This window comes from Coenobita brevimanus, chromosome 40 (genome assembly GCF_032717465.1).
Source record: "Coenobita brevimanus isolate Jiangsu-jjx chromosome 40, ASM3271746v2, whole genome shotgun sequence".
In the NCBI taxonomy this organism is placed as follows: Eukaryota; Metazoa; Arthropoda; class Malacostraca; order Decapoda; family Coenobitidae; genus Coenobita; species Coenobita brevimanus.
In genome coordinates, this window is record NC_136993.1 from 38629841 (window position 1) to 38635840 (window position 6000).

The following is a 6000-nucleotide window of genomic DNA, read 5'->3' on the forward strand; positions in this document are numbered from 1 at the left end:
TTTCTTAATTTCATCAATCTCATTTTGAAAAGCCGTCTCTAGCCTGTGTACTCGTTCAACCAGTTTATTGTGAGTTTCCATTTCAACCAGTTCTTGGTAGAAATCATCGTCCTGCTTTCTACCTTTATCCTTTTTCTTTTCCAAATTTGCTTTACTAAAGTATGTGGTCATGTTGCAATACTAAAAGCACATATGGTACTGACATTCCCTGGGGCAGTTCTAGACAAAACAAACGATCAGCTGATTGTGTGCATTCTTACTCTAATTTGGTTTCTTTTCTGTTTGAACAAGTCTTGCTTTAAAACTGTTTTTTTTTTTTTTATATATATATATACTAGAACACCATTTAGTCTAACCTGGTACAGAGCTTGACTCATATAAAGATACTAATTTAAGTAATGCCACTGGCCAAGTTGGCAGTTTATAGAGTGATGGCGGCGAGCGTCTGGTCTCCTAGGTGCCTTGTGTGTGTGTGTGTGTGTGTGTGTACAAGTGTTCCATAGGTGGGTAAGAATCTGGGTGAAGAGAGGAGAAAGGATGGATGGGAAGGAAAGAGGGGTGATGTTTTGAGCTGAGGTGAGGGGGGGTGAGGAAACTCAAAACATCACCCCTCTTTCCTTCCCATCCATCATTTCTCCTGTCTTTACTCAGATTTTTACCCACCTATAAAACACTTGTATGCACACACACACACACACACACACACACAGTAGATACAAAACACACACACTCACACACACACACACACACACACACACACACACACACACACACACACACACAGTAGAATCAAAACACACACACACACACACACACACACACACACACACACACACACACACACACACACACACACACGCACACACACGCACACACACACTGTACTGTCTTTACATATATGTAAATTATAATAAACTCGTGTAATATTACAATATACTCGTGTATCAGTAGTACTTTCTTTCCAGGTCCTTTTTAAGCTAATTTATGTACTACAAGTCTGTAAGTCATTTGTATATTTGTCATACTATTCAATTTCATGTTTTGTAATTTTTATTATCAATAGTACTTTCTTTACAGGCCTTTCTTATCTCTCTTTTGCCAGACGCCATAATCCCGTAAGGGGTGGCCATTTGACTTTGATTTAGTAGTTTTACGGGGAGGGGCACTAACCCTCCACCAACCCACTTATTGGCACGTAGGGAGATCGTATAGTTTGGTTATATGGTTACCACCTAGCGTTGTAAATGGTTTCTTGGCTTACAGGAAACTATAAGGCTTGTCACGCAACGTAAAGCCACCTGTAGAGGAAAGAAAAGCAATAAGAAGTGGCAAGAAAGATGGGAGCAATAGGAAGAGAGGACGGCAGGCTCAGGAAAACAATGTTAAAGGCTAAGGAAGAAGTAGGCAGCACTACATCAAGTGAGTGGATGATGGTCGCCACCACCTACCAAATTATATACCACAAGTCTGTAAGTCACTGCTATGTTTGTCATACTCTTCAGTTTGGTTATATTTTGTAATTCATGTTATCATGCCCCATTTTGTGCTGACTTATTTACTACAAGTCTGCAAGCCATTTTTATGTTTTTTTGGTATACTGTTCCAATACATGTTATGTTCTGTGTTATATATATATATATATATATATATATATATATATATATATATATATATATATATATATATATATATATGTAACTTGCAATACTTTGGTGATAGAAACTCCGTGTACAAACAGCTAGATAAGGAGTTTATTACAAGCTCACAGTAAAACAGTCTGCCCGTGTCGGCTGTCTGCTAAGAACTGATGCAATAACGCCGTCTTCAGGCGTGGGAGAGCATGCTGACCTAGCAAATTTAGTGGGGGCATGTATGCATTGGGGGGGAACATATATATACATCGGGGGTAGACATATTGTGGAGGGGGTACACTACTCCCCCGGGTACCTGAGATGGTGTCTCCTGACACCAGGAGTTAAATCGTGGGTGATTATAGTAGTAAGGCAGGACCGGGAGGTTTGTACAAGGGATAAGGATGATACAGGGGCAGTAGGAGAGACATGGCCATGTTGAGGGGAGGGAATTAGAAGGATATATACATATAAGATATACAAGGAATAATAGGTACAAATCCAGTAAGGGTCGAAGGTATATATAAACATAATGGGAATTGCACAATAATAGTTTGATACATGATAAACAAGGAGTAGATATGAGTGTTCTAGTGTTGTTCTTCCTTCATTTTTTTTTTTTTTTTTTGTGGATTTCCTGTAGGATACACTGTCACTGAGTAATGCATGAAAGAAATACCATCATTTTCTAGTAGGCAGAGTGCTGTTCACAGTTTGGGTAATTGTTAGATGGCAATGGTAGTCACGGAATGCGAGGGCACTAAGTACGGGGAGTTTCTACGTCGTGTGTAGGGCGTACTATGCCTGTAGCGACTCTGATTTCCTGGAGTCGACGTTCCATTTTTCGGACACAACAATGCACTGCACAGATGATGAGTAGAAAACCTATGAAAGCGATAACCACAGGGGGAAACACAACTGTTGGATGAACCCATGAACGGCTGAAGGCCAGAGAAAATTGATCCATAATGAAATCACTGTCATTGAGGAAGGTGAGCATGCACAAGTGAGGGGAGGTGATGGTAATGTTGGCAGATGGTAGGGTTGAAGGCATGTCGATTGGTTGAAAGATGTCATAGGAGTGTTTACGAACAGCTTGGTGATAGCGAGGGGCGTAAGTGATGACTGACTCTGATTTGACGGTACAATAGTCAGGTGCTTTGTAGAGACCACTAGCGGGGACGGAGCAAACGGAAGAACCAGGACACATGATTGTGACAGAGATAGGAACAGCAAAGAAGAAATACTGGACATGGTTGGGAGAGCATGGTGGACCGGGAGATCAGGAGCCGGGACAAAAGAACAGGCTGAGTAGATGGAATGGTTGCGAACTAAGGCAGACTCACAGGGTGGAGCACTGCTAGGGAAGATAGCGAAAAGGTGGGCAGCACAGAGACGAGAGGTCGGAGTAAGGGAGGAACATTGCTGGAGGTCTGTGGAAGAAAGGAAGGCAACGGAAAGATGATCATGGGAGAGGAGGAAATATTCTGAAGGAACAGATACCTGTAACAAGGAGTTGTTGAGGCGGAAAGGGAAGGGAATGATGTGGAAAAGGTTAAAGGTTATGGCAGAACGGAGAGGAATATGGACGACGACGTATGTAGTGAGAAGAGTGGCTTCGAGAACAGGATAATAATATTCAAGGGAGGAGTAAGGGAGGACTGGGGAGAGACCGAAGGTGGAGTGAGCCCATTCCAGGACAGAACGGAGAGCTGAGACAGGTACTAAGTCGGCAGTGACACGTCCATTGATAGCATCGACCAGGATACGAACCAAGGTAGAGACTTGAGACAGGAGAGAGTCAACGGCCAGTTGGAGATTATCCATGTTGAGTTTGAGGTAGAAGAAGAAAATGTGGCAATGAGCTCAGTGAATCTGGTACTTAGGTATTGCAATTGCCAGGAGAGTGGGAGGAAAAGGTTATAGAGATACTCATTCAGGTTGTGTGTCCCCATGAGGGCCGTGAGATGGTTCCTGATTCCGTGGAGCTGGTGCACGTAGGCAGGTAGGGCAATGGCTACGTCGGCCAGGGGCGCAAGATCATAGTGCAAGGAGACCTCGCCTCCTGAGCCGACCAAGGCCTCGGAACGTACTCCACCATCGTCCTGACCTGACCCAGACCCCAGGAGGGTCAGCATTGCCAGCAGGGAGAGCGCTAACATCGTACCTAGAAAATCAGGGTAGAGTTAATGGGGAAGGTCGTGAAGAGGTTGATGGGCAGAGCGCAGTTTGGACCGATATTGATTGGTTGATGAACGAGCAGGTGGAGACGGAGATGAAGGAGACTGAGGGATAGGTGGAGACAAGGTAGACTGAAGGATGGGAGGAAGGGAAGAGGGAGCAGGAGGTGGTGTAAGTGACTCTTCCAACACGAGGCCACGGGGTGCTCGCTTTAAGTCATCGATGTGGACCCATCTGGTGTCCCTAGTGGACAGGTCCTGGAGGTGAAATTTGTTGCCTTGTTGAGTGAGGATGCGGTAGGGCCCTGTAAATTTGTCATCCAACTTAAAGGAACGTGTATGGGAATGAGCAAAGACAAGATCGCCTACATTGATAGTGATAGGAGAGGCGGACTTATGTTGGCGCTGCAGCATGTCCTCCTGAGAGGAAGCCAAAGTGGATTGGACATACTGGTGGATTGTCTGGAAGTTGGCCAATTTTAGTTTAACATAATCATCCATGTTGTAGATGGGTTCTGGCTTTGAGGATAAGAGAGAGTATGGGAGGTCCTTGTCAAAGCCAAAGAGGACGAAGAAGGGAGATTCAACAATGGATGCATTGATGGAACTATTGATGGAGGATGCCACTTGGGGAATCCAGTCATCCCAGGACGAACTATGGGAGCCTAGATGTCTGAGGCACTCTAAGATTTTTCGGTTGTGGCGTTCTACAAGGCTATTGGAAGCCGGATGGTTAGGCACGACATTGCACTTATTGATATGAAAGTGGCGACAGATCTCATCTAGAAGGCTATTGTTGAATTCTGTACTGTTGTCAGTAAGAATGGTATGAGGGGTACTGAATGGGCAAATTATGTGATCTACAAAGGCACGGGCAACGCTCTTCACGGTCTTGTCGGAGAGGGGAACGAGGACACAGTAGCGGGAGAAGTGGTCGACCGCTACGAACAAGTACTCAGCGGCAGATTCTGTGAGAGGTAGTTTTAAGAGATCGATTGAGACAGTTTCCCATGGTCGTGATGGGATTGGGTACTGTAAGAGAGGTGCTGGTAAGCCGGTTGATCCTTTGTGGCGGTGGCAGGAGAGGCAAGAGCCACAGTGGGCATTGATATCGCAGCGCATGGTTGGCCAATAGTATTTGAGACGTGCTTGGCGCAAGCATCGGTCTTTACCTGGATGGGAAGCTTGAGGAGTATTATGAACAATATGAAGAACCTTTGATATCAGGGCAGTGGGGACAATAAGTTGGCGTACTTCGCGATTGGCCATATCTTTGCTTGTTAGCATTGTTTGTACAAGAGATCATCATCTAGCATGAACTCATCGAGTGATACTGGCAGAGTAGGTAAGGTCGAGGCATCGCCAGATTCTAGGAAATAAATGACTTTGGACCACATGGGGTCTTGGCGTTGAAAGTTTCAAACAACTTCTGACGTTAGTGTAGTATTTTCAGTTACTTCAGGCTGCAGTGATGTTATAGCTGCTGCTACGTGACGTGAGAGTGCGTCTGCGACTACATTCAACTTGCCTGGTACATATTGAAAAGTGGGATTAAAGTCCTGGATGATGATAGACCATCTAGCTAGTCTACCTGTTAGGTTGCGATTCTTGAACAAATCACATAGTGGAAGGTGGTCTGTTTGGATATGCACTAATTAACCATAGACTATATCTCTGAAATGTTTCAAGGACCAGATTACCGCTAGCGATTCGAGATCTGTGACACTGTAGTTATGTTCAGCGGTTGTAAGGGTGCGACTAGCATACGCTATTACGCGCTTCCTTGATGCTTCATCGAGTTGCATCAAAACGGCACCAAGTCCAGTGCCTGAGGCGTCTGTGCAGAGAAGGAAGGGTGTGGTATAATCAGGGAACGCTAGAATAGGGGCATTTACAAGAGCTGTCTTTAGCTTTTGGAAAGCCTGTGACTGGTCGTTAGTCCAAACAAAGGGCACATTCTGCTTGAGTAAGTGGGTCAGAGGAGCGGCGATCTGCGCGTAATTCTGGATGAAGCGACGATAATAGCCACTGAGGCCCAGGAAACTTCGTATAGCGTCGGTAGTGGTAGGTTCTGGGAAGTTAATGATCGCCTTAGTTTTATCCTCATTAGTATGAATGCCTTGTGCATCTACGACATGGCCTAGGAATTTGATTTTCTTTCGCAGGAAGTCACATTTACTGAGATTGAT